This window comes from Rhinoderma darwinii (assembly GCF_050947455.1).
Source record: "Rhinoderma darwinii isolate aRhiDar2 chromosome 5 unlocalized genomic scaffold, aRhiDar2.hap1 SUPER_5_unloc_37, whole genome shotgun sequence".
Classification (NCBI taxonomy): domain Eukaryota; kingdom Metazoa; phylum Chordata; class Amphibia; order Anura; family Rhinodermatidae; genus Rhinoderma; species Rhinoderma darwinii.
This window is the reverse complement of record NW_027461795.1, coordinates 276,399-303,411: the sequence shown is the minus strand read 5'-3', so window position 1 is coordinate 303,411 and position 27,013 is coordinate 276,399. Positions and strand designations below refer to the sequence as shown.

The window sequence follows — 27,013 nt, the reverse complement described above, 5'->3', positions numbered from 1 at the left end:
AAACACAGAAACACAGACGACACACAACAAGAGGTGGCAATCTATTCATTAATTGCATTTAATCAATGAGCTCATTATCACTCATGCATTGTCCAACAGGTGTTGAAATAATGGGATTAAAAGGGGAGATCCCTTCAGAAAGACAGAAACAATAGCAAAGACAAAAAACACTTTTGGAATCTGCTTTTAGTCAACACATAAGGAAAGGGTGCACCGGTCCTGGAAATACTGCAATACCAGGTCAATGCGTGGAGTGGACAGAGCAAGCTCTATTTCCATCTCCCTGTTCTAAAAATCCATTTAATATATGGTCCCCAGATAGGGGACGTATCAGATATTAAACTGATAAGAACAGATACTACACTTGATCTTAGCCAAAAGGCCGAGAAGCGATAACCCGAACGAGCCGCGCGTTGCCCGAGCCTGCCCGATACTGCTGTTCAGCCCTTGCAGCGATTCAGCCTACTTCTAGGCAATTCCATGGGGCCCTGCAGGCTCACACACTCACAGCTACACGGGAGGTGAATAAAGGCCGGAGAGGAAGCCAGACAGGATTTGCTTCTTTTGCTTGCACCACAATGCAGTGCTGAAAGAGGAGGAATCTACATAAAAACGCCTTCCTGGCAACGCCCAAATGCCCTGCTGCCATGCAGATAAACACTGGCAGCGGCAGCAAGTGCATGCCCACAGCCACCCCTTGTTCCTTCACACCTTGTATCAGCTGTAATCCAGTCCAGTCCAGTGCTGCCTGCTGAGCAGCACTGACCAACACTGCCTGGGCCCAGGCTTTTATCTCTGAGGCCCCATTATGATGTCAGAAAGCTGGCTCTGGAATCCTGAGGGCTCCACTATGACACGTGCAAAGTTCCGTCTGAACTTTATATAAGACGGTGAGGCTCAGTCAGTCACTCAGTGTTGCCTGAGAGGGCAACACTGCAACAGCCGGCCGCCAGGCTGTCTTTTTTTTGCACAGCTAGTTGCCTCCAGGAGGCCACAAGAGGGAGACAAGGGACTGCAAAATGGAAAATAGGCATCCACCAACTTTACAGACAACTTCTCCTTGCTCCTACAACCTCCATCCTTGCACAGTTTGTTATTCTTCTAGGTAACATAGTAACAAATCCAAATTGCTGCTCTCTTTGTAGGCAAGCAAGGCTTTGTTGCAACTGCAATTCTTACTTCTTCTTGAAATGTAGGGACGACAGTACATTCCATCACATCCATCTAGTGTACACAGGTAGGTCCATTGTGGCGGGCAGGCGAGCGGGCGGGCTGCTTTATTGGCTGTTTGCTGTTCCCCTACTCCACTCCACTATTTGACTGTTGTGCTGCATCAATCAATCAATCAATCAATCAATCAATCAATCAATCAATCAATCAATCAATCAATCAATCAGTGGCTGGCTCAGGTGCAGCTCTTTAACTTACCTAAAAGGGAGGGCGGAGAGAAGACAAGGAAGGTGAATGAGGTGTTCCAATGTGAAATGCCGGAAACACAGAAACACAGACGACACACAACAAGAGGTGGCAATCTATTCATTAATTGCATTTAATCAATGAGCTCATTATCACTCATGCATTGTCCAACAGGTGTTGAAATAATGGGATTAAAAGGGGAGATCCCTTCAGAAAGACAGAAACAATAGCAAAGACAAAAAACACTTTTGGAATCTGCTTTTAGTCAACACATAAGGAAAGGGTGCACCGGTCCTGGAAATACTGCAATACCAGGTCAATGCGTGGAGTGGACAGAGCAAGCTCTATTTCCATCTCCCTGTTCTAAAAATCCATTTAATATATGGTCCCCAGATAGGGGACGTATCAGATATTAAACTGATAAGAACAGATACTACACTTGATCTTAGCCAAAAGGCCGAGAAGCGATAACCCGAACGGGCCGCGCGTTGCCCGAGCCTGCCCGATACTGCTGTTCAGCCCTTGCAGCGATTCAGCCTACTTCTAGGCAATTCCATGGGGCCCTGCAGGCTCACACACTCACAGCTACACGGGAGGTGAATAAAGGCCGGAGAGGAAGCCAGACAGGATTTGCTTCTTTTGCTTGCACCACAATGCAGTGCTGAAAGAGGAGGAATCTACATAAAAACGCCTTCCTGGCAACGCCCAAATGCCCTGCTGCCATGCAGATAAACACTGGCAGCGGCAGCAAGTGCATGCCCACAGCCACCCCTTGTTCCTTCACACCTTGTATCAGCTGTAATCCAGTCCAGTCCAGTGCTGCCTGCTGAGCAGCACTGACCAACACTGCCTGGGCCCAGGCTTTTATCTCTGAGGCCCCATTATGATGTCAGAAAGCTGGCTCTGGAATCCTGAGGGCTCCACTATGACACGTGCAAAGTTCCGTCTGAACTTTATATAAGACGCTGAGGCTCAGTCAGTCACTCAGTGTTGCCTGAGAGGGCAACACTGCAACAGCCGGCCGCCAGGCTGTCTTTTTTTTGCACAGCTAGTTGCCTCCAGGAGGCCACAAGAGGGAGACAAGGGACTGCAAAATGGAAAATAGGCATCCACCAACTTTACAGACAACTTCTCCTTGCTCCTACAACCTCCATCCTTGCACAGTTTGTTATTCTTCTAGGTAACATAGTAACAAATCCAAATTGCTGCTCTCTTTGTAGGCAAGCAAGGCTTTGTTGCAACTGCAATTCTTACTTCTTCTTGAAATGTAGGGACGACAGTACATTCCATCACATCCATCTAGTGTACACAGGTAGGTCCATTGTGGCGGTAAGGCGAGCGGGCGGGCTGCTTTATTGGCTGTTTGCTGTTCCCCTACTCCACTCCACTATTTGACTGTTGTGCTGCATCAATCAATCAATCAATCAATCAATCAATCAATCAATCAATCAATCAGTGGCTGGCTCAGGTGCAGCTCTTTAACTTACCTAAAAGGGAGGGCGGAGAGAAGACAAGGAAGGTGAATGAGGTGTTCCAATGTGAAATGCCGGAAACACAGAAACACAGACGACACACAACAAGAGGTGGCAATCTATTCATTAATTGCATTTAATCAATGAGCTCATTATCACTCATGCATTGTCCAACAGGTGTTGAAATAATGGGATTAAAAGGGGAGATCCCTTCAGAAAGACAGAAACAATAGCAAAGACAAAAAACACTTTTGGAATCTGCTTTTAGTCAACACATAAGGAAAGGGTGCACCGGTCCTGGAAATACTGCAATACCAGGTCAATGCGTGGAGTGGACAGAGCAAGCTCTATTTCCATCTCCCTGTTCTAAAAATCCATTTAATATATGGTCCCCAGATAGGGGACGTATCAGATATTAAACTGATAAGAACAGATACTACACTTGATCTTAGCCAAAAGGCCGAGAAGCGATAACCCGAACGGGCCGCGCGTTGCCCGAGCCTGCCCGATACTGCTGTTCAGCCCTTGCAGCGATTCAGCCTACTTCTAGGCAATTCCATGGGGCCCTGCAGGCTCACACACTCACAGCTACACGGGAGGTGAATAAAGGCCGGAGAGGAAGCCAGACAGGATTTGCTTCTTTTGCTTGCACCACAATGCAGTGCTGAAAGAGGAGGAATCTACATAAAAACGCCTTCCTGGCAACGCCCAAATGCCCTGCTGCCATGCAGATAAACACTGGCAGCGGCAGCAAGTGCATGCCCACAGCCACCCCTTGTTCCTTCACACCTTGTATCAGCTGTAATCCAGTCCAGTCCAGTGCTGCCTGCTGAGCAGCACTGACCAACACTGCCTGGGCCCAGGCTTTTATCTCTGAGGCCCCATTATGATGTCAGAAAGCTGGCTCTGGAATCCTGAGGGCTCCACTATGACACGTGCAAAGTTCCGTCTGAACTTTATATAAGACGGTGAGGCTCAGTCAGTCACTCAGTGTTGCCTGAGAGGGCAACACTGCAACAGCCGGCCGCCAGGCTGTCTTTTTTTTGCACAGCTAGTTGCCTCCAGGAGGCCACAAGAGGGAGACAAGGGACTGCAAAATGGAAAATAGGCATCCACCAACTTTACAGACAACTTCTCCTTGCTCCTACAACCTCCATCCTTGCACAGTTTGTTATTCTTCTAGGTAACATAGTAACAAATCCAAATTGCTGCTCTCTTTGTAGGCAAGCAAGGCTTTGTTGCAACTGCAATTCTTACTTCTTCTTGAAATGTAGGGACGACAGTACATTCCATCACATCCATCTAGTGTACACAGGTAGGTCCATTGTGGCGGGCAGGCGAGCGGGCGGGCTGCTTTATTGGCTGTTTGCTGTTCCCCTACTCCACTCCACTATTTGACTGTTGTGCTGCATCAATCAATCAATCAATCAATCAATCAATCAATCAATCAATCAATCAATCAATCAATCAATCAGTGGCTGGCTCAGGTGCAGCTCTTTAACTTACCTAAAAGGGAGGGCGGAGAGAAGACAAGGAAGGTGAATGAGGTGTTCCAATGTGAAATGCCGGAAACACAGAAACACAGACGACACACAACAAGAGGTGGCAATCTATTCATTAATTGCATTTAATCAATGAGCTCATTATCACTCATGCATTGTCCAACAGGTGTTGAAATAATGGGATTAAAAGGGGAGATCCCTTCAGAAAGACAGAAACAATAGCAAAGACAAAAAACACTTTTGGAATCTGCTTTTAGTCAACACATAAGGAAAGGGTGCACCGGTCCTGGAAATACTGCAATACCAGGTCAATGCGTGGAGTGGACAGAGCAAGCTCTATTTCCATCTCCCTGTTCTAAAAATCCATTTAATATATGGTCCCCAGATAGGGGACGTATCAGATATTAAACTGATAAGAACAGATACTACACTTGATCTTAGCCAAAAGGCCGAGAAGCGATAACCCGAACGGGCCGCGCGTTGCCCGAGCCTGCCCGATACTGCTGTTCAGCCCTTGCAGCGATTCAGCCTACTTCTAGGCAATTCCATGGGGCCCTGCAGGCTCACACACTCACAGCTACACGGGAGGTGAATAAAGGCCGGAGAGGAAGCCAGACAGGATTTGCTTCTTTTGCTTGCACCACAATGCAGTGCTGAAAGAGGAGGAATCTACATAAAAACGCCTTCCTGGCAACGCCCAAATGCCCTGCTGCCATGCAGATAAACACTGGCAGCGGCAGCAAGTGCATGCCCACAGCCACCCCTTGTTCCTTCACACCTTGTATCAGCTGTAATCCAGTCCAGTCCAGTGCTGCCTGCTGAGCAGCACTGACCAACACTGCCTGGGCCCAGGCTTTTATCTCTGAGGCCCCATTATGATGTCAGAAAGCTGGCTCTGGAATCCTGAGGGCTCCACTATGACACGTGCAAAGTTCCGTCTGAACTTTATATAAGACGGTGAGGCTCAGTCAGTCACTCAGTGTTGCCTGAGAGGGCAACACTGCAACAGCCGGCCGCCAGGCTGTCTTTTTTTTGCACAGCTAGTTGCCTCCAGGAGGCCACAGGAGGGAGACAAGGGACTGCAAAATGGAAAATAGGCATCCACCAACTTTACAGACAACTTCTCCTTGCTCCTACAACCTCCATCCTTGCACAGTTTGTTATTCTTCTAGGTAACATAGTAACAAATCCAAATTGCTGCTCTCTTTGTAGGCAAGCAAGGCTTTGTTGCAACTGCAATTCTTACTTCTTCTTGAAATGTAGGGACGACAGTACATTCCATCACATCCATCTAGTGTACACAGGTAGGTCCATTGTGGCGGGCAGGCGAGCGGGCGGGCTGCTTTATTGGCTGTTTGCTGTTCCCCTACTCCACTCCACTATTTGACTGTTGTGCTGCATCAATCAATCAATCAATCAATCAATCAATCAATCAATCAATCAATCAATCAATCAATCAGTGGCTGGCTCAGGTGCAGCTCTTTAACTTACCTAAAAGGGAGGGCGGAGAGAAGACAAGGAAGGTGAATGAGGTGTTCCAATGTGAAATGCCGGAAACACAGAAACACAGACGACACACAACAAGAGGTGGCAATCTATTCATTAATTGCATTTAATCAATGAGCTCATTATCACTCATGCATTGTCCAACAGGTGTTGAAATAATGGGATTAAAAGGGGAGATCCCTTCAGAAAGACAGAAACAATAGCAAAGACAAAAAACACTTTTGGAATCTGCTTTTAGTCAACACATAAGGAAAGGGTGCACCGGTCCTGGAAATACTGCAATACCAGGTCAATGCGTGGAGTGGACAGAGCAAGCTCTATTTCCATCTCCCTGTTCTAAAAATCCATTTAATATATGGTCCCCAGATAGGGGACGTATCAGATATTAAACTGATAAGAACAGATACTACACTTGATCTTAGCCAAAAGGCCGAGAAGCGATAACCCGAACGGGCCGCGCGTTGCCCGAGCCTGCCCGATACTGCTGTTCAGCCCTTGCAGCGATTCAGCCTACTTCTAGGCAATTCCATGGGGCCCTGCAGGCTCACACACTCACAGCTACACGGGAGGTGAATAAAGGCCGGAGAGGAAGCCAGACAGGATTTGCTTCTTTTGCTTGCACCACAATGCAGTGCTGAAAGAGGAGGAATCTACATAAAAACGCCTTCCTGGCAACGCCCAAATGCCCTGCTGCCATGCAGATAAACACTGGCAGCGGCAGCAAGTGCATGCCCACAGCCACCCCTTGTTCCTTCACACCTTGTATCAGCTGTAATCCAGTCCAGTCCAGTGCTGCCTGCTGAGCAGCACTGACCAACACTGCCTGGGCCCAGGCTTTTATCTCTGAGGCCCCATTATGATGTCAGAAAGCTGGCTCTGGAATCCTGAGGGCTCCACTATGACACGTGCAAAGTTCCGTCTGAACTTTATATAAGACGGTGAGGCTCAGTCAGTCACTCAGTGTTGCCTGAGAGGGCAACACTGCAACAGCCGGCCGCCAGGCTGTCTTTTTTTTGCACAGCTAGTTGCCTCCAGGAGGCCACAAGAGGGAGACAAGGGACTGCAAAATGGAAAATAGGCATCCACCAACTTTACAGACAACTTCTCCTTGCTCCTACAACCTCCATCCTTGCACAGTTTGTTATTCTTCTAGGTAACATAGTAACAAATCCAAATTGCTGCTCTCTTTGTAGGCAAGCAAGGCTTTGTTGCAACTGCAATTCTTACTTCTTCTTGAAATGTAGGGACGACAGTACATTCCATCACATCCATCTAGTGTACACAGGTAGGTCCATTGTGGCGGGCAGGCGAGCGGGCGGGCTGCTTTATTGGCTGTTTGCTGTTCCCCTACTCCACTCCACTATTTGACTGTTGTGCTGCATCAATCAATCAATCAATCAATCAATCAATCAATCAATCAATCAATCAGTGGCTGGCTCAGGTGCAGCTCTTTAACTTACCTAAAAGGGAGGGCGGAGAGAAGACAAGGAAGGTGAATGAGGTGTTCCAATGTGAAATGCCGGAAACACAGAAACACAGACGACACACAACAAGAGGTGGCAATCTATTCATTAATTGCATTTAATCAATGAGCTCATTATCACTCATGCATTGTCCAACAGGTGTTGAAATAATGGGATTAAAAGGGGAGATCCCTTCAGAAAGACAGAAACAATAGCAAAGACAAAAAACACTTTTGGAATCTGCTTTTAGTCAACACATAAGGAAAGGGTGCACCGGTCCTGGAAATACTGCAATACCAGGTCAATGCGTGGAGTGGACAGAGCAAGCTCTATTTCCATCTCCCTGTTCTAAAAATCCATTTAATATATGGTCCCCAGATAGGGGACGTATCAGATATTAAACTGATAAGAACAGATACTACACTTGATCTTAGCCAAAAGGCCGAGAAGCGATAACCCGAACGGGCCGCGCGTTGCCCGAGCCTGCCCGATACTGCTGTTCAGCCCTTGCAGCGATTCAGCCTACTTCTAGGCAATTCCATGGGGCCCTGCAGGCTCACACACTCACAGCTACACGGGAGGTGAATAAAGGCCGGAGAGGAAGCCAGACAGGATTTGCTTCTTTTGCTTGCACCACAATGCAGTGCTGAAAGAGGAGGAATCTACATAAAAACGCCTTCCTGGCAACGCCCAAATGCCCTGCTGCCATGCAGATAAACACTGGCAGCGGCAGCAAGTGCATGCCCACAGCCACCCCTTGTTCCTTCACACCTTGTATCAGCTGTAATCCAGTCCAGTCCAGTGCTGCCTGCTGAGCAGCACTGACCAACACTGCCTGGGCCCAGGCTTTTATCTCTGAGGCCCCATTATGATGTCAGAAAGCTGGCTCTGGAATCCTGAGGGCTCCACTATGACACGTGCAAAGTTCCGTCTGAACTTTATATAAGACGGTGAGGCTCAGTCAGTCACTCAGTGTTGCCTGAGAGGGCAACACTGCAACAGCCGGCCGCCAGGCTGTCTTTTTTTTGCACAGCTAGTTGCCTCCAGGAGGCCACAGGAGGGAGACAAGGGACTGCAAAATGGAAAATAGGCATCCACCAACTTTACAGACAACTTCTCCTTGCTCCTACAACCTCCATCCTTGCACAGTTTGTTATTCTTCTAGGTAACATAGTAACAAATCCAAATTGCTGCTCTCTTTGTAGGCAAGCAAGGCTTTGTTGCAACTGCAATTCTTACTTCTTCTTGAAATGTAGGGACGACAGTACATTCCATCACATCCATCTAGTGTACACAGGTAGGTCCATTGTGGCGGGCAGGCGAGCGGGCGGGCTGCTTTATTGGCTGTTTGCTGTTCCCCTACTCCACTCCACTATTTGACTGTTGTGCTGCATCAATCAATCAATCAATCAATCAATCAATCAATCAATCAATCAGTGGCTGGCTCAGGTGCAGCTCTTTAACTTACCTAAAAGGGAGGGCGGAGAGAAGACAAGGAAGGTGAATGAGGTGTTCCAATGTGAAATGCCGGAAACACAGAAACACAGACGACACACAACAAGAGGTGGCAATCTATTCATTAATTGCATTTAATCAATGAGCTCATTATCACTCATGCATTGTCCAACAGGTGTTGAAATAATGGGATTAAAAGGGGAGATCCCTTCAGAAAGACAGAAACAATAGCAAAGACAAAAAACACTTTTGGAATCTGCTTTTAGTCAACACATAAGGAAAGGGTGCACCGGTCCTGGAAATACTGCAATACCAGGTCAATGCGTGGAGTGGACAGAGCAAGCTCTATTTCCATCTCCCTGTTCTAAAAATCCATTTAATATATGGTCCCCAGATAGGGGACGTATCAGATATTAAACTGATAAGAACAGATACTACACTTGATCTTAGCCAAAAGGCCGAGAAGCGATAACCCGAACGGGCCGCGCGTTGCCCGAGCCTGCCCGATACTGCTGTTCAGCCCTTGCAGCGATTCAGCCTACTTCTAGGCAATTCCATGGGGCCCTGCAGGCTCACACACTCACAGCTACACGGGAGGTGAATAAAGGCCGGAGAGGAAGCCAGACAGGATTTGCTTCTTTTGCTTGCACCACAATGCAGTGCTGAAAGAGGAGGAATCTACATAAAAACGCCTTCCTGGCAACGCCCAAATGCCCTGCTGCCATGCAGATAAACACTGGCAGCGGCAGCAAGTGCATGCCCACAGCCACCCCTTGTTCCTTCACACCTTGTATCAGCTGTAATCCAGTCCAGTCCAGTGCTGCCTGCTGAGCAGCACTGACCAACACTGCCTGGGCCCAGGCTTTTATCTCTGAGGCCCCATTATGATGTCAGAAAGCTGGCTCTGGAATCCTGAGGGCTCCACTATGACACGTGCAAAGTTCCGTCTGAACTTTATATAAGACGGTGAGGCTCAGTCAGTCACTCAGTGTTGCCTGAGAGGGCAACACTGCAACAGCCGGCCGCCAGGCTGTCTTTTTTTTGCACAGCTAGTTGCCTCCAGGAGGCCACAAGAGGGAGACAAGGGACTGCAAAATGGAAAATAGGCATCCACCAACTTTACAGACAACTTCTCCTTGCTCCTACAACCTCCATCCTTGCACAGTTTGTTATTCTTCTAGGTAACATAGTAACAAATCCAAATTGCTGCTCTCTTTGTAGGCAAGCAAGGCTTTGTTGCAACTGCAATTCTTACTTCTTCTTGAAATGTAGGGACGACAGTACATTCCATCACATCCATCTAGTGTACACAGGTAGGTCCATTGTGGCGGGCAGGCGAGCGGGCGGGCTGCTTTATTGGCTGTTTGCTGTTCCCCTACTCCACTCCACTATTTGACTGTTGTGCTGCATCAATCAATCAATCAATCAATCAATCAATCAATCAATCAATCAATCAGTGGCTGGCTCAGGTGCAGCTCTTTAACTTACCTAAAAGGGAGGGCGGAGAGAAGACAAGGAAGGTGAATGAGGTGTTCCAATGTGAAATGCCGGAAACACAGAAACACAGACGACACACAACAAGAGGTGGCAATCTATTCATTAATTGCATTTAATCAATGAGCTCATTATCACTCATGCATTGTCCAACAGGTGTTGAAATAATGGGATTAAAAGGGGAGATCCCTTCAGAAAGACAGAAACAATAGCAAAGACAAAAAACACTTTTGGAATCTGCTTTTAGTCAACACATAAGGAAAGGGTGCACCGGTCCTGGAAATACTGCAATACCAGGTCAATGCGTGGAGTGGACAGAGCAAGCTCTATTTCCATCTCCCTGTTCTAAAAATCCATTTAATATATGGTCCCCAGATAGGGGACGTATCAGATATTAAACTGATAAGAACAGATACTACACTTGATCTTAGCCAAAAGGCCGAGAAGCGATAACCCGAACGGGCCGCGCGTTGCCCGAGCCTGCCCGATACTGCTGTTCAGCCCTTGCAGCGATTCAGCCTACTTCTAGGCAATTCCATGGGGCCCTGCAGGCTCACACACTCACAGCTACACGGGAGGTGAATAAAGGCCGGAGAGGAAGCCAGACAGGATTTGCTTCTTTTGCTTGCACCACAATGCAGTGCTGAAAGAGGAGGAATCTACATAAAAACGCCTTCCTGGCAACGCCCAAATGCCCTGCTGCCATGCAGATAAACACTGGCAGCGGCAGCAAGTGCATGCCCACAGCCACCCCTTGTTCCTTCACACCTTGTATCAGCTGTAATCCAGTCCAGTCCAGTGCTGCCTGCTGAGCAGCACTGACCAACACTGCCTGGGCCCAGGCTTTTATCTCTGAGGCCCCATTATGATGTCAGAAAGCTGGCTCTGGAATCCTGAGGGCTCCACTATGACACGTGCAAAGTTCCGTCTGAACTTTATATAAGACGGTGAGGCTCAGTCAGTCACTCAGTGTTGCCTGAGAGGGCAACACTGCAACAGCCGGCCGCCAGGCTGTCTTTTTTTTGCACAGCTAGTTGCCTCCAGGAGGCCACAAGAGGGAGACAAGGGACTGCAAAATGGAAAATAGGCATCCACCAACTTTACAGACAACTTCTCCTTGCTCCTACAACCTCCATCCTTGCACAGTTTGTTATTCTTCTAGGTAACATAGTAACAAATCCAAATTGCTGCTCTCTTTGTAGGCAAGCAAGGCTTTGTTGCAACTGCAATTCTTACTTCTTCTTGAAATGTAGGGACGACAGTACATTCCATCACATCCATCTAGTGTACACAGGTAGGTCCATTGTGGCGGGCAGGCGAGTGGGCGGGCTGCTTTATTGGCTGTTTGCTGTTCCCCTACTCCACTCCACTATTTGACTGTTGTGCTGCATCAATCAATCAATCAATCAATCAATCAATCAATCAATCAATCAATCAATCAATCAAGCAATCAATCAGTGGCTGGCTCAGGTGCAGCTCTTTAACTTACCTAAAAGGGAGGGCGGAGAGAAGACAAGGAAGGTGAATGAGGTGTTCCAATGTGAAATGCCGGAAACACAGAAACACAGACGACACACAACAAGAGGTGGCAATCTATTCATTAATTGCATTTAATCAATGAGCTCATTATCACTCATGCATTGTCCAACAGGTGTTGAAATAATGGGATTAAAAGGGGAGATCCCTTCAGAAAGACAGAAACAATAGCAAAGACAAAAAACACTTTTGGAATCTGCTTTTAGTCAACACATAAGGAAAGGGTGCACCGGTCCTGGAAATACTGCAATATCAGGTCAATGCGTGGAGTGGACAGAGCAAGCTCTATTTCCATCTCCCTGTTCTAAAAATCCATTTAATATATGGTCCCCAGATAGGGGACGTATCAGATATTAAACTGATAAGAACAGATACTACACTTGATCTTAGCCAAAAGGCCGAGAAGCGATAACCCGAACGGGCCGCGCGTTGCCCGAGCCTGCCCGATACTGCTGTTCAGCCCTTGCAGCGATTCAGCCTACTTCTAGGCAATTCCATGGGGCCCTGCAGGCTCACACACTCACAGCTACACGGGAGGTGAATAAAGGCCGGAGAGGAAGCCAGACAGGATTTGCTTCTTTTGCTTGCACCACAATGCAGTGCTGAAAGAGGAGGAATCTACATAAAAACGCCTTCCTGGCAACGCCCAAATGCCCTGCTGCCATGCAGATAAACACTGGCAGCGGCAGCAAGTGCATGCCCACAGCCACCCCTTGTTCCTTCACACCTTGTATCAGCTGTAATCCAGTCCAGTCCAGTGCTGCCTGCTGAGCAGCACTGACCAACACTGCCTGGGCCCAGGCTTTTATCTCTGAGGCCCCATTATGATGTCAGAAAGCTGGCTCTGGAATCCTGAGGGCTCCACTATGACACGTGCAAAGTTCCGTCTGAACTTTATATAAGACGGTGAGGCTCAGTCAGTCACTCAGTGTTGCCTGAGAGGGCAACACTGCAACAGCCGGCCGCCAGGCTGTCTTTTTTTTGCACAGCTAGTTGCCTCCAGGAGGCCACAAGAGGGAGACAAGGGACTGCAAAATGGAAAATAGGCATCCACCAACTTTACAGACAACTTCTCCTTGCTCCTACAACCTCCATCCTTGCACAGTTTGTTATTCTTCTAGGTAACATAGTAACAAATCCAAATTGCTGCTCTCTTTGTAGGCAAGCAAGGCTTTGTTGCAACTGCAATTCTTACTTCTTCTTGAAATGTAGGGACGACAGTACATTCCATCACATCCATCTAGTGTACACAGGTAGGTCCATTGTGGCGGGCAGGCGAGCGGGCGGGCTGCTTTATTGGCTGTTTGCTGTTCCCCTACTCCACTCCACTATTTGACTGTTGTGCTGCATCAATCAATCAATCAATCAATCAATCAATCAATCAATCAATCAATCAATCAATCAGTGGCTGGCTCAGGTGCAGCTCTTTAACCCCTTAAGGACGCAGCCTAGTTTGGGCCTTAAGGCTCAGAGCCCATTTTTCAAATCTGACATATTTCACTTTATGTGGTAATAACGTCGGAATGCTTAAACCTATCCAAGCGATTCTGAGATTGTTTTCTCGTGACACTTTGGGCTTCATGTTCGTGGTAAAATTTGGTCGATATATTCAGTCTTTATTTGTGAAAAATTGCAAAATTTAGAGAAAATTTACAAAAAAAAGCATTTTTCAGAATTTAAATGCATCTGCTTGAAAAACAGACGGTTATACCACCCAAAATAGTTACTAGTTCACATTTCCCATATGTCTACTTTAGATTGGCATCATTTTTTGAACATTATTTTATTTTTCTTGGACGTTACAAGGCTTAGAACATAAACAGCAATTTCTCATATTCTTAAGAAAATTTCAAAAGCCTTTTTTTGAAGGTGCCAGTTCAGTTCTGAAGTGGATTTGAGGGGCCTATGTATTAGAAACCCCCATAAAACACCCCATTTTAAAAACTAGACCCCTCAAAGTATTCAAAACAGCATATAGAAAGTTTTTTAACCCTTCAGGCATTTCACAGGAATTAAAGCAAAGTGGAAATGAAATTTGCAAATTTCATTTTTTCTGCTGAATTTCAATTTTATTCAATTTTTTTTTAGTAACAGAGAAGGTTTTACCAGAGAAACACTACTAAATATGTATTGTCCAGATTCTGCAGTTTTTAGAAATGCCCCACATGTGGCCCTACTGCGCTCGTGGACTAAAACACAAGCCCTAGAAGCAAAGAAGCACCTAGTGCATTTTGAGGGCTCTTTTTTATTAGAATATATTTTAGGCAGCATGCCAGGTTTGAAGAGGCGTTGAGGTATCAAAACAACGGAAACCCACCAGAAGTGACCCCATTTTGGAAATTACACCCCTCAAGGAATTCATTTATGGTTTTTGTTATCATTTTGACCGCACAGTTTTTTCATAGCACCTATTTGAATTGGGCTGTGAAATGAAAAAAATGATATTTTTTCCAATAAAATGTCATTTTTGATCAAATTTTCTTATTTTCACAGGGAACAACATACCCCATTTTGTTGCCCAATTTGTCCTTAGTGCGGCAATACCCCATTTGTGGTGATAAACTGCCGTTTGGGCCCATGGGAGGGCTCAGAAGGAAAGGAGCGCTATGTGTTTGTTGGAGTCCAGATTTTGCTGGATTGGTTTTCGGGTGCCATGTCGCATTTGCAGAGCCCCAGAGGTATCAAAGCAATGGAAACCCACCAGAAGTGACCCCATTTTGGAAACTACACCCCTCAAGGAATTCATTTATGGTTTTTTTATCATTTTGACCGCACAGGTTTTTCACAGCACCTATTTGAATTGGGCTGTGAAATGAAAAAAATGATATTTTTTCCAATAAGATGTCATTTTTGATCAAAATTTCTTATTTTCACAAGGAACAACATACCCCATTTTGTTGCCCAATTTGTCCTTAGTGCGGCAATACCCCATTTGTGGTGATAAACTGCCCTTTGGGCCCATGGGAGGGCTCAGAAGGAAAGGACCACCATTTGGCCTACTGGAGCTTTTCTGGTGCTAAGTCATGTGTGCAGAAGCCCCTGAGGTACCAGTACAGTTGAAACCCCCGAGAAGTGACCCCATTTTAAAAACTACACCCCTTAAGACATTCATCTAGAGGTGTAGTGAGAATTTTGACCCCACAGGTACTGTGTAAAAGATAATGCGCAGCAGATGGTGCAGTGTGAGATTTGCAATTTTATATATGTATATGCCATTTCAGTGTCCAATATAGTGTGCCCAGCATGCGCCACCGGAGATATACACCCCTTAAATTGTAATGTGGGTTCTCCTGGGTACGGCAATACCCTACATGTGGCTGTTATCAGCTGCCTGGGCATACGGCAGGGCTCAGAAGGGAAAGATGAGGGGGGTAAGCTGTGCGGAGTGCATCAGGGTAAATTAAAAATCAAGGGATGTATGATACATTTTAAAACAATCTTTTATACAGAGCCCTGGTTTTTCGGGACACGTGTCACATTGGTATATTGTGTTCTTCCTTATCCCCCTCTTATAGCAGACTCTGCACCTCTTTTGACTCTTTCCCTTTCCACCGGTTTGGGGACCTTCTCCTGGAAAGTGTTGCCCTGGTACGATGCGTGTGGCCTCGCTTCCAGAAGTACTGGGTGCCCCCCCTTCCTGGTCCCTAAAGATTAGATCTTGAAATTCCAGGAAAGTTCCCCTCTGGCCTGCACATCGACGTAGCACATACGCATTGTACAAAGCCATCTGTATGATGTGCCCGGCCAGCTTCTTATACCACACCGAATGGCGCTGTAGGGCTTCAGGACTTGATTTGACAAGTCCATCCCTCCCATGTACCTATTGTAGTCCAGGATGCAGTCTGGTTTGGGGGTGGCCTTTCCTTCATATATCCTAAACCTGTAGGTATACCCTGATGCACTCTCGCACAGCTTATACATCTTCACGCCATACCTTGCCCTCTTACCTGGCAGGTACTGGCGGAATTGAACCCTCCCTTTAAAATGTACCAGGGACTCATCAATAGAAAAACACTTCTCGGGGGTGTATGCTTGGGAAAACCGGGCACTGGAACGGTCTAATAGGGGTCTCCGTTTATACAAACGGTCAAAACTGGGGTCATCTCGGGGTGGGCACGGCTCATTATCAGTATAATGTAAGAAGCGAAGTATTGCCTCATTTATTTATTTTTTTAGGTTCCAGTTCATTTCTGAAGTTGCTTTGAGGGGCCCATATATTAGAAACCCCTATCAAACACCCCATTTTAGAAACTAGACCCCTCAAAGTATTCACAACAGCATTTAGAAAGTTTATGAACCCTTTAGGTGTTTCACAGAAATTTAGAGCAAAGTAGAGGTGAAATTTACTCTTTTTATACCATTGTTTTTTATAACACAAAAGGATTTATCAGAGAAACGCAACTCAATACTTATTGCCCAGATTCTGCAGTTTTGAGAAATATCCCACATGTTGCCCTCGGGCGGTAATGGACTGAAGCACCGGCCTCCGAAGCAAAGGAGCACCTAGAGGATTTTGAGCCCTCTTTTTTATTAGGCACCATGTCCGGTTTGAAGAGGTCTTGTGGTGCCAAAACATTGGAAACCCCCCAAAAGTGACCCCAATTTGGAAACTAGACCCCTTGAGGAATCCATTGTAGTTTTCATGGGGTGCATGCGGCTTTTTGATCAGTTTTTATTCCATTTTTAGGTGGCGTGGTGACTAATAAACAGCAATTCTACTATTGTTTTTTTATTCTTTCTTTTTTACAGCGTTCACCGTGCGCTATAAATAAAATATTCACTTTATTCTGCGGGGCGATACGATCACGGCGATACCAGATGTTTATAGTTTTTTTTTATGTCTTATGGCGTTTGCACAATAAAATACGTTTTGTAAACAATCATTCACTTTTTGTGTTGCCTTATTCTAAGAGCCAGAACGTTTTTATTTTTCAATCAATAAAGCCGTGCGAGGACTTATTTTTTGCGTAACGAACTGCATTTTCCATCAGTACCATTTTTAGGTACATGCGACTTTTTGATCTCTTTTTATTCCATTTTTTGGGAGGTGAAGTGACCAAACAATTGTGATTGTGGTACGGTTTATTAATATTTTTTTTTACGGCGTTCACCGTGCGGGATAAATAACAAAATAATTTTGTAGTTCAGGCCGTTACGGACGCGGCGATACCAATTATGTATAGTTTATTTATTTGTTTATATATTTTTATTAATAATAAAGGACTGATAAGGGAAAAAGTGGAACTTTTACTTTTATTACTTTTAAAACTTTTATTTTCTTATTTTTACACATCTTTTTTTAACTTTTTTTTTACTTTATTACTTTGTCCCACTAGGGGACTTGAGGGCAGGAGGCCCTGATCGCTATTCTAATACACTGCACTACATGCGTAGTGCAGTGTATTAGAACTGTCAGCTACTCACTGACAGCAAGCATAGTGGGTCCTGACGTTGTCAGGACCCACTAGGCTTCCGTCTATGGCATAGCCGGACGCCATTGTTTGGTGTCCGGTTGCCATAGTCACCATCGCCGGCCGCTATCGCGTAGCAGGCCGGCGATGGCAGCTTAACCCCTAAAAAGTCGCGATCTCTATAGAACGCGGCTTTTAAGGGGTTAATCAGCGGGGACACAGCGATCGGTCCCCGCTGTAGGAGCTGTGACAGCTGCTGAACAAGACAGCAGCGTCACAGCTCCTGTATGTGTCGGGAGGACGGCCGAAACGGCCGTTACTCCCGAGACGTACTATTACGGCATGGAGCGCGAACGATACAGCTGCCATGACGTAATAGTACGTCAAGGAGCGGGAAGGGGTTAACTTACCTAAAAGGGAGGGCGGAGAGAAGACAAGGAAGGTGAATGAGGTGTTCCAATGTGAAATGCCGGAAACACAGAAACACAGACGACACACAACAAGAGGTGGCAATCTATTCATTAATTGCATTTAATCAATGAGCTCATTATCACTCATGCATTGTCCAACAGGTGTTGAAATAATGGGATTAAAAGGGGAGATCCCTTCAGAAAGACAGAAACAATAGCAAAGACAAAAAACACTTTTGGAATCTGCTTTTAGTCAACACATAAGGAAAGGGTGCACCGGTCCTGGAAATACTGCAATACCAGGTCAATGCGTGGAGTGGACAGAGCAAGCTCTATTTCCATCTCCCTGTTCTAAAAATCCATTTAATATATGGTCCCCAGATAGGGGACGTATCAGATATTAAACTGATAAGAACAGATACTACACTTGATCTTAGCCAAAAGGCCGAGAAGCGATAACCCGAACGGGCCGCGCGTTGCCCGAGCCTGCCCGATACTGCTGTTCAGCCCTTGCAGCGATTCAGCCTACTTCTAGGCAATTCCATGGGGCCCTGCAGGCTCACACACTCACAGCTACACGGGAGGTGAATAAAGGCCGGAGAGGAAGCCAGACAGGATTTGCTTCTTTTGCTTGCACCACAATGCAGTGCTGAAAGAGGAGGAATCTACATAAAAACGCCTTCCTGGCAACGCCCAAATGCCCTGCTGCCATGCAGATAAACACTGGCAGCGGCAGCAAGTGCATGCCCACAGCCACCCCTTGTTCCTTCACACCTTGTATCAGCTGTAATCCAGTCCAGTCCAGTCCAGTGCTGAGCAGCACTGACCAACACTGCCTGGGCCCAGGCTTTTATCTCTGAGGCCCCATTATGATGTCAGAAAGCTGGCTCTGGAATCCTGAGGGCTCCACTATGACACGTGCAAAGTTCCGTCTGAACTTTATATAAGACGGTGAGGCTCAGTCAGTCACTCAGTGTTGCCTGAGAGGGCAACACTGCAACAGCCGGCCGCCAGGCTGTCTTTTTTTTGCACAGCTAGTTGCCTCCAGGAGGCCACAAGAGGGAGACAAGGGACTGCAAAATGGAAAATAGGCATCCACCAACTTTACAGACAACTTCTCCTTGCTCCTACAACCTCCATCCTTGCACAGTTTGTTATTCTTCTAGGTAACATAGTAACAAATCCAAATTGCTGCTCTCTTTGTAGGCAAGCAAGGCTTTGTTGCAACTGCAATTCTTACTTCTTCTTGAAATGTAGGGACGACAGTACATTCCATCACATCCATCTAGTGTACACAGGTAGGTCCATTGTGGCGGGCAGGCGAGCGGGCGGGCTGCTTTATTGGCTGTTTGCTGTTCCCCTACTCCACTCCACTATTTGACTGTTGTGCTGCATCAATCAATCAATCAATCAATCAATCAATCAATCAATCAATCAATCAATCAGTGGCTGGCTCAGGTGCAGCTCTTTAACTTACCTAAAAGGGAGGGCGGAGAGAAGACAAGGAAGGTGAATGAGGTGTTCCAATGTGAAATGCCGGAAACACAGAAACACAGACGACACACAACAAGAGGTGGCAATCTATTCATTAATTGCATTTAATCAATGAGCTCATTATCACTCATGCATTGTCCAACAGGTGTTGAAATAATGGGATTAAAAGGGGAGATCCCTTCAGAAAGACAGAAACAATAGCAAAGACAAAAAACACTTTTGGAATCTGCTTTTAGTCAACACATAAGGAAAGGGTGCACCGGTCCTGGAAATACTGCAATACCAGGTCAATGCGTGGAGTGGACAGAGCAAGCTCTATTTCCATCTCCCTGTTCTAAAAATCCATTTAATATATGGTCCCCAGATAGGGGACGTATCAGATATTAAACTGATAAGAACAGATACTACACTTGATCTTAGCCAAAAGGCCGAGAAGCGATAACCCGAACGGGCCGCGCGTTGCCCGAGCCTGCCCGATACTGCTGTTCAGCCCTTGCAGCGATTCAGCCTACTTCTAGGCAATTCCATGGGGCCCTGCAGGCTCACACACTCACAGCTACACGGGAGGTGAATAAAGGCCGGAGAGGAAGCCAGACAGGATTTGCTTCTTTTGCTTGCACCACAATGCAGTGCTGAAAGAGGAGGAATCTACATAAAAACGCCTTCCTGGCAACGCCCAAATGCCCTGCTGCCATGCAGATAAACACTGGCAGCGGCAGCAAGTGCATGCCCACAGCCACCCCTTGTTCCTTCACACCTTGTATCAGCTGTAATCCAGTCCAGTCCAGTGCTGCCTGCTGAGCAGCACTGACCAACACTGCCTGGGCCCAGGCTTTTATCTCTGAGGCCCCATTATGATGTCAGAAAGCTGGCTCTGGAATCCTGAGGGCTCCACTATGACACGTGCAAAGTTCCGTCTGAACTTTATATAAGACGGTGAGGCTCAGTCAGTCACTCAGTGTTGCCTGAGAGGGCAACACTGCAACAGCCGGCCGCCAGGCTGTCTTTTTTTTGCACAGCTAGTTGCCTCCAGGAGGCCACAAGAGGGAGACAAGGGACTGCAAAATGGAAAATAGGCATCCACCAACTTTACAGACAACTTCTCCTTGCTCCTACAACCTCCATCCTTGCACAGTTTGTTATTCTTCTAGGTAACATAGTAACAAATCCAAATTGCTGCTCTGTTTGTAGGCAAGCAAGGCTTTGTTGCAACTGCAATTCTTACTTCTTCTTGAAATGTAGGGACGACAGTACATTCCATCACATCCATCTAGTGTACACAGGTAGGTCCATTGTGGCGGGCAGGCGAGCGGGCGGGCTGCTTTATTGGCTGTTTGCTGTTCCCCTACTCCACTCCACTATTTGACTGTTGTGCTGCATCAATCAATCAATCAATCAATCAATCAATCAATCAATCAATCAATCAATCAATCAATCAGTGGCTGGCTCAGGTGCAGCTCTTTAACTTACCTAAAAGGGAGGGCGGAGAGAAGACAAGGAAGGTGAATGAGGTGTTCCAATGTGAAATGCCGGAAACACAGAAACACAGACGACACACAACAAGAGGTGGCAATCTATTCATTAATTGCATTTAATCAATGAGCTCATTATCACTCATGCATTGTCCAACAGGTGTTGAAATAATGGGATTAAAAGGGGAGAACCCTTCAGAAAGACAGAAACAATAGCAAAGACAAAAAACACTTTTGGAATCTGCTTTTAGTCAACACATAAGGAAAGGGTGCACCGGTCCTGGAAATACTGCAATACCAGGTCAATGCGTGGAGTGGACAGAGCAAGCTCTATTTCCATCTCCCTGTTCTAAAAATCCATTTAATATATGGTCCCCAGATAGGGGACGTATCAGATATTAAACTGATAAGAACAGATACTACACTTGATCTTAGCCAAAAGGCCGAGAAGCGATAACCCGAACGGGCCGCGCGTTGCCCGAGCCTGCCCGATACTGCTGTTCAGCCCTTGCAGCGATTCAGCCTACTTCTAGGCAATTCCATGGGGCCCTGCAGGCTCACACACTCACAGCTACACGGGAGGTGAATAAAGGCCAGAGAGGAAGCCAGACAGGATTTGCTTCTTTTGCTTGCACCACAATGCAGTGCTGAAAGAGGAGGAATCTACATAAAAACGCCTTCCTGGCAACGCCCAAATGCCCTGCTGCCATGCAGATAAACACTGGCAGCGGCAGCAAGTGCATGCCCACAGCCACCCCTTGTTCCTTCACACCTTGTATCAGCTGTAATCCAGTCCAGTCCAGTGCTGCCTGCTGAGCAGCACTGACCAACACTGCCTGGGCCCAGGCTTTTATCTCTGAGGCCCCATTATGATGTCAGAAAGCTGGCTCTGGAATCCTGAGGGCTCCACTATGACACGTGCAAAGTTCCGTCTGAACTTTATATAAGACGGTGAGGCTCAGTCAGTCACTCAGTGTTGCCTGAGAGGGCAACACTGCAACAGCCGGCCGCCAGGCTGTCTTTTTTTTGCACAGCTAGTTGCCTCCAGGAGGCCACAAGAGGGAGACAAGGGACTGCAAAATGGAAAATAGGCATCCACCAACTTTACAGACAACTTCTCCTTGCTCCTACAACCTCCATCCTTGCACAGTTTGTTATTCTTCTAGGTAACATAGTAACAAATCCAAATTGCTGCTCTCTTTGTAGGCAAGCAAGGCTTTGTTGCAACTGCAATTCTTACTTCTTCTTGAAATGTAGGGACGACAGTACATTCCATCACATCCATCTAGTGTACACAGGTAGGTCCATTGTGGCGGGCAGGCGAGCGGGCGGGCTGCTTTATTGGCTGTTTGCTGTTCCCCTACTCCACTCCACTATTTGACTGTTGTGCTGCATCAATCAATCAATCAATCAATCAATCAATCAATCAATCAATCAGTGGCTGGCTCAGGTGCAGCTCTTTAACTTACCTAAAAGGGAGGGCGGAGAGAAGACAAGGAAGGTGAATGAGGTGTTCCAATGTGAAATGCCGGAAACACAGAAACACAGACGACACACAACAAGAGGTGGCAATCTATTCATTAATTGCATTTAATCAATGAGCTCATTATCACTCATGCATTGTCCAACAGGTGTTGAAATAATGGGATTAAAAGGGGAGATCCCTTCAGAAAGACAGAAACAATAGCAAAGACAAAAAACACTTTTGGAATCTGCTTTTAGTCAACACATAAGGAAAGGGTGCACCGGTCCTGGAAATACTGCAATACCAGGTCAATGCGTGGAGTGGACAGAGCAAGCTCTATTTCCATCTCCCTGTTCTAAAAATCCATTTAATATATGGTCCCCAGATAGGGGACGTATCAGATATTAAACTGATAAGAACAGATACTACACTTGATCTTAGCCAAAAGGCCGAGAAGCGATAACCCGAACGGGCCGCGCGTTGCCCGAGCCTGCCCGATACTGCTGTTCAGCCCTTGCAGCGATTCAGCCTACTTCTAGGCAATTCCATGGGGCCCTGCAGGCTCACACACTCACAGCTACACGGGAGGTGAATAAAGGCCGGAGAGGAAGCCAGACAGGATTTGCTTCTTTTGCTTGCACCACAATGCAGTGCTGAAAGAGGAGGAATCTACATAAAAACGCCTTCCTGGCAACGCCCAAATGCCCTGCTGCCATGCAGATAAACACTGGCAGCGGCAGCAAGTGCATGCCCACAGCCACCCCTTGTTCCTTCACACCTTGTATCAGCTGTAATCCAGTCCAGTCCAGTGCTGCCTGCTGAGCAGCACTGACCAACACTGCCTGGGCCCAGGCTTTTATCTCTGAGGCCCCATTATGATGTCAGAAAGCTGGCTCTGGAATCCTGAGGGCTCCACTATGACACGTGCAAAGTTCCGTCTGAACTTTATATAAGACGGTGAGGCTCAGTCAGTCACTCAGTGTTGCCTGAGAGGGCAACACTGCAACAGCCGGCCGCCAGGCTGTCTTTTTTTTGCACAGCTAGTTGCCTCCAGGAGGCCACAGGAGGGAGACAAGGGACTGCAAAATGGAAAATAGGCATCCACCAACTTTACAGACAACTTCTCCTTGCTCCTACAACCTCCATCCTTGCACAGTTTGTTATTCTTCTAGGTAACATAGTAACAAATCCAAATTGCTGCTCTCTTTGTAGGCAAGCAAGGCTTTGTTGCAACTGCAATTCTTACTTCTTCTTGAAATGTAGGGACGACAGTACATTCCATCACATCCATCTAGTGTACACAGGTAGGTCCATTGTGGCGGGCAGGCGAGCGGGCGGGCTGCTTTATTGGCTGTTTGCTGTTCCCCTACTCCACTCCACTATTTGACTGTTGTGCTGCATCAATCAATCAATCAATCAATCAATCAATCAATCAATCAATCAATCAATCAATCAATCAATCAATCAATCAATCAGTGGCTGGCTCAGGTGCAGCTCTTTAACTTACCTAAAAGGGAGGGCGGAGAGAAGACAAGGAAGGTGAATGAGGTGTTCCAATGTGAAATGCCGGAAACACAGAAACACAGACGACACACAACAAGAGGTGGCAATCTATTCATTAATTGCATTTAATCAATGAGCTCATTATCACTCATGCATTGTCCAACAGGTGTTGAAATAATGGGATTAAAAGGGGAGATCCCTTCAGAAAGACAGAAACAATAGCAAAGACAAAAAACACTTTTGGAATCTGCTTTTAGTCAACACATAAGGAAAGGGTGCACCGGTCCTGGAAATACTGCAATACCAGGTCAATGCGTGGAGTGGACAGAGCAAGCTCTATTTCCATCTCCCTGTTCTAAAAATCCATTTAATATATGGTCCCCAGATAGGGGACGTATCAGATATTAAACTGATAAGAACAGATACTACACTTGATCTTAGCCAAAAGGCCGAGAAGCGATAACCCGAACGGGCCGCGCGTTGCCCGAGCCTGCCCGATACTGCTGTTCAGCCCTTGCAGCGATTCAGCCTACTTCTAGGCAATTCCATGGGGCCCTGCAGGCTCACACACTCACAGCTACACGGGAGGTGAATAAAGGCCGGAGAGGAAGCCAGACAGGATTTGCTTCTTTTGCTTGCACCACAATGCAGTGCTGAAAGAGGAGGAATCTACATAAAAACGCCTTCCTGGCAACGCCCAAATGCCCTGCTGCCATGCAGATAAACACTGGCAGCGGCAGCAAGTGCATGCCCACAGCCACCCCTTGTTCCTTCACACCTTGTATCAGCTGTAATCCAGTCCAGTCCAGTGCTGCCTGCTGAGCAGCACTGACCAACACTGCCTGGGCCCAGGCTTTTATCTCTGAGGCCCCATTATGATGTCAGAAAGCTGGCTCTGGAATCCTGAGGGCTCCACTATGACACGTGCAAAGTTCCGTCTGAACTTTATATAAGACGGTGAGGCTCAGTCAGTCACTCAGTGTTGCCTGAGAGGGCAACACTGCAACAGCCGGCCGCCAGGCTGTCTTTTTTTTGCACAGCTAGTTGCCTCCAGGAGGCCACAAGAGGGAGACAAGGGACTGCAAAATGGAAAATAGGCATCCACCAACTTTACAGACAACTTCTCCTTGCTCCTACAACCTCCATCCTTGCACAGTTTGTTATTCTTCTAGGTAACATAGTAACAAATCCAAATTGCTGCTCTCTTTGTAGGCAAGCAAGGCTTTGTTGCAACTGCAATTCTTACTTCTTCTTGAAATGTAGGGACGACAGTACATTCCATCACATCCATCTAGTGTACACAGGTAGGTCCATTGTGGCGGGCAGGCGAGCGGGCGGGCTGCTTTATTGGCTGTTTGCTGTTCCCCTACTCCACTCCACTATTTGACTGTTGTGCTGCATCAATCAATCAATCAATCAATCAATCAATCAATCAATCAATCAATCAATCAGTGGCTGGCTCAGGTGCAGCTCTTTAACTTACCTAAAAGGGAGGGCGGAGAGAAGACAAGGAAGGTGAATGAGGTGTTCCAATGTGAAATGCCGGAAACACAGAAACACAGACGACACACAACAAGAGGTGGCAATCTATTCATTAATTGCATTTAATCAATGAGCTCATTATCACTCATGCATTGTCCAACAGGTGTTGAAATAATGGGATTAAAAGGGGAGATCCCTTCAGAAAGACAGAAACAATAGCAAAGACAAAAAACACTTTTGGAATCTGCTTTTAGTCAACACATAAGGAAAGGGTGCACCGGTCCTGGAAATACTGCAATACCAGGTCAATGCGTGGAGTGGACAGAGCAAGCTCTATTTCCATCTCCCTGTTCTAAAAATCCATTTAATATATGGTCCCCAGATAGGGGACGTATCAGATATTAAACTGATAAGAACAGATACTACACTTGATCTTAGCCAAAAGGCCGAGAAGCGATAACCCGAACGGGCCGCGCGTTGCCCGAGCCTGCCCGATACTGCTGTTCAGCCCTTGCAGCGATTCAGCCTACTTCTAGGCAATTCCATGGGGCCCTGCAGGCTCACACACTCACAGCTACACGGGAGGTGAATAAAGGCCGGAGAGGAAGCCAGACAGGATTTGCTTCTTTTGCTTGCACCACAATGCAGTGCTGAAAGAGGAGGAATCTACATAAAAACGCCTTCCTGGCAACGCCCAAATGCCCTGCTGCCATGCAGATAAACACTGGCAGCGGCAGCAAGTGCATGCCCACAGCCACCCCTTGTTCCTTCACACCTTGTATCAGCTGTAATCCAGTCCAGTCCAGTGCTGCCTGCTGAGCAGCACTGACCAACACTGCCTGGGCCCAGGCTTTTATCTCTGAGGCCCCATTATGATGTCAGAAAGCTGGCTCTGGAATCCTGAGGGCTCCACTATGACACGTGCAAAGTTCCGTCTGAACTTTATATAAGACGGTGAGGCTCAGTCAGTCACTCAGTGTTGCCTGAGAGGGCAACACTGCAACAGCCGGCCGCCAGGCTGTCTTTTTTTTGCACAGCTAGTTGCCTCCAGGAGGCCACAAGAGGGAGACAAGGGACTGCAAAATGGAAAATAGGCATCCACCAACTTTACAGACAACTTCTCCTTGCTCCTACAACCTCCATCCTTGCACAGTTTGTTATTCTTCTAGGTAACATAGTAACAAATCCAAATTGCTGCTCTCTTTGTAGGCAAGCAAGGCTTTGTTGCAACTGCAATTCTTACTTCTTCTTGAAATGTAGGGACGACAGTACATTCCATCACATCCATCTAGTGTACACAGGTAGGTCCATTGTGGCGGGCAGGCGAGCGGGCGGGCTGCTTTATTGGCTGTTTGCTGTTCCCCTACTCCACTCCACTATTTGACTGTTGTGCTGCATCAATCAATCAATCAATCAATCAATCAATCAATCAATCAATCAATCAATCAATCAATCAATCAATCAATCAGTGGCTGGCTCAGGTGCAGCTCTTTAACCCCTTAAGGACGCAGCCTAGTTTGGGCCTTAAGGCTCAGAGCCCATTTTTCAAATCTGACATATTTCACTTTATGTGGTAATAACGTCGGAATGCTTAAACCTATCCAAGCGATTCTGAGATTGTTTTCTCGTGACACTTTGGGCTTCATGTTCGTGGTAAAATTTGGTCGATATATTCAGTCTTTATTTGTGAAAAATTGCAAAATTTAGAGAAAATTTACAAAAAAAAGCATTTTTCAGAATTTAAATGCATCTGCTTGAAAAACAGACGGTTATACCACCCAAAATAGTTACTAGTTCACATTTCCCATATGTCTACTTTAGATTGGCATCGTTTTTTGAACATTATTTTATTTTTCTTGGACGTTACAAGGCTTAGAACATAAACAGCAATTTCTCATATTCTTAAGAAAATTTCAAAAGCCTTTTTTTGAA

General features: G+C 46.5%; 15 non-coding genes across 15 annotated transcripts; all 15 read right to left on the bottom strand.

The window, feature by feature from the left end:
- Window positions 1–203: 203 nt before the first annotated feature.
- On the bottom strand, window positions 204–394 carry LOC142691499 (U2 spliceosomal RNA). Its single transcript, XR_012860046.1, has one exon. It is a non-coding gene; the product is annotated as a U2 spliceosomal RNA (small nuclear RNA).
- A 1,300-nt stretch (window positions 395–1,694) lies between these two features.
- Window positions 1,695–1,885, bottom strand: LOC142691498 (U2 spliceosomal RNA). Its single transcript, XR_012860045.1, has one exon. It is a non-coding gene; the product is annotated as a U2 spliceosomal RNA (small nuclear RNA).
- A 1,284-nt stretch (window positions 1,886–3,169) lies between these two features.
- On the bottom strand, window positions 3,170–3,360 carry LOC142691497 (U2 spliceosomal RNA). Its single transcript, XR_012860044.1, has one exon. It is a non-coding gene; the product is annotated as a U2 spliceosomal RNA (small nuclear RNA).
- A 1,300-nt stretch (window positions 3,361–4,660) lies between these two features.
- LOC142691496 (U2 spliceosomal RNA) lies at window positions 4,661–4,851 on the bottom strand. The gene has a single exon (XR_012860043.1). It is a non-coding gene; the product is annotated as a U2 spliceosomal RNA (small nuclear RNA).
- A 1,296-nt stretch (window positions 4,852–6,147) lies between these two features.
- LOC142691495 (U2 spliceosomal RNA) lies at window positions 6,148–6,338 on the bottom strand. Its single transcript, XR_012860042.1, has one exon. It is a non-coding gene; the product is annotated as a U2 spliceosomal RNA (small nuclear RNA).
- A 1,284-nt stretch (window positions 6,339–7,622) lies between these two features.
- On the bottom strand, window positions 7,623–7,813 carry LOC142691492 (U2 spliceosomal RNA). The gene has a single exon (XR_012860040.1). It is a non-coding gene; the product is annotated as a U2 spliceosomal RNA (small nuclear RNA).
- A 1,280-nt stretch (window positions 7,814–9,093) lies between these two features.
- LOC142691491 (U2 spliceosomal RNA) lies at window positions 9,094–9,284 on the bottom strand. The gene has a single exon (XR_012860039.1). It is a non-coding gene; the product is annotated as a U2 spliceosomal RNA (small nuclear RNA).
- A 1,284-nt stretch (window positions 9,285–10,568) lies between these two features.
- LOC142691490 (U2 spliceosomal RNA) lies at window positions 10,569–10,759 on the bottom strand. Its single transcript, XR_012860038.1, has one exon. It is a non-coding gene; the product is annotated as a U2 spliceosomal RNA (small nuclear RNA).
- A 1,304-nt stretch (window positions 10,760–12,063) lies between these two features.
- On the bottom strand, window positions 12,064–12,254 carry LOC142691555 (U2 spliceosomal RNA). The gene has a single exon (XR_012860097.1). It is a non-coding gene; the product is annotated as a U2 spliceosomal RNA (small nuclear RNA).
- A 5,677-nt stretch (window positions 12,255–17,931) lies between these two features.
- On the bottom strand, window positions 17,932–18,122 carry LOC142691489 (U2 spliceosomal RNA). The gene has a single exon (XR_012860037.1). It is a non-coding gene; the product is annotated as a U2 spliceosomal RNA (small nuclear RNA).
- A 1,286-nt stretch (window positions 18,123–19,408) lies between these two features.
- On the bottom strand, window positions 19,409–19,599 carry LOC142691488 (U2 spliceosomal RNA). The gene has a single exon (XR_012860036.1). It is a non-coding gene; the product is annotated as a U2 spliceosomal RNA (small nuclear RNA).
- A 1,296-nt stretch (window positions 19,600–20,895) lies between these two features.
- Window positions 20,896–21,086, bottom strand: LOC142691487 (U2 spliceosomal RNA). Its single transcript, XR_012860035.1, has one exon. It is a non-coding gene; the product is annotated as a U2 spliceosomal RNA (small nuclear RNA).
- Window positions 21,087–22,366: 1,280 nt separating this feature from the next.
- Window positions 22,367–22,557, bottom strand: LOC142691486 (U2 spliceosomal RNA). The gene has a single exon (XR_012860034.1). It is a non-coding gene; the product is annotated as a U2 spliceosomal RNA (small nuclear RNA).
- A 1,312-nt stretch (window positions 22,558–23,869) lies between these two features.
- Window positions 23,870–24,060, bottom strand: LOC142691485 (U2 spliceosomal RNA). The gene has a single exon (XR_012860033.1). It is a non-coding gene; the product is annotated as a U2 spliceosomal RNA (small nuclear RNA).
- Window positions 24,061–25,348: 1,288 nt separating this feature from the next.
- Window positions 25,349–25,539, bottom strand: LOC142691484 (U2 spliceosomal RNA). Its single transcript, XR_012860032.1, has one exon. It is a non-coding gene; the product is annotated as a U2 spliceosomal RNA (small nuclear RNA).
- Window positions 25,540–27,013: the final 1,474 nt, after the last annotated feature.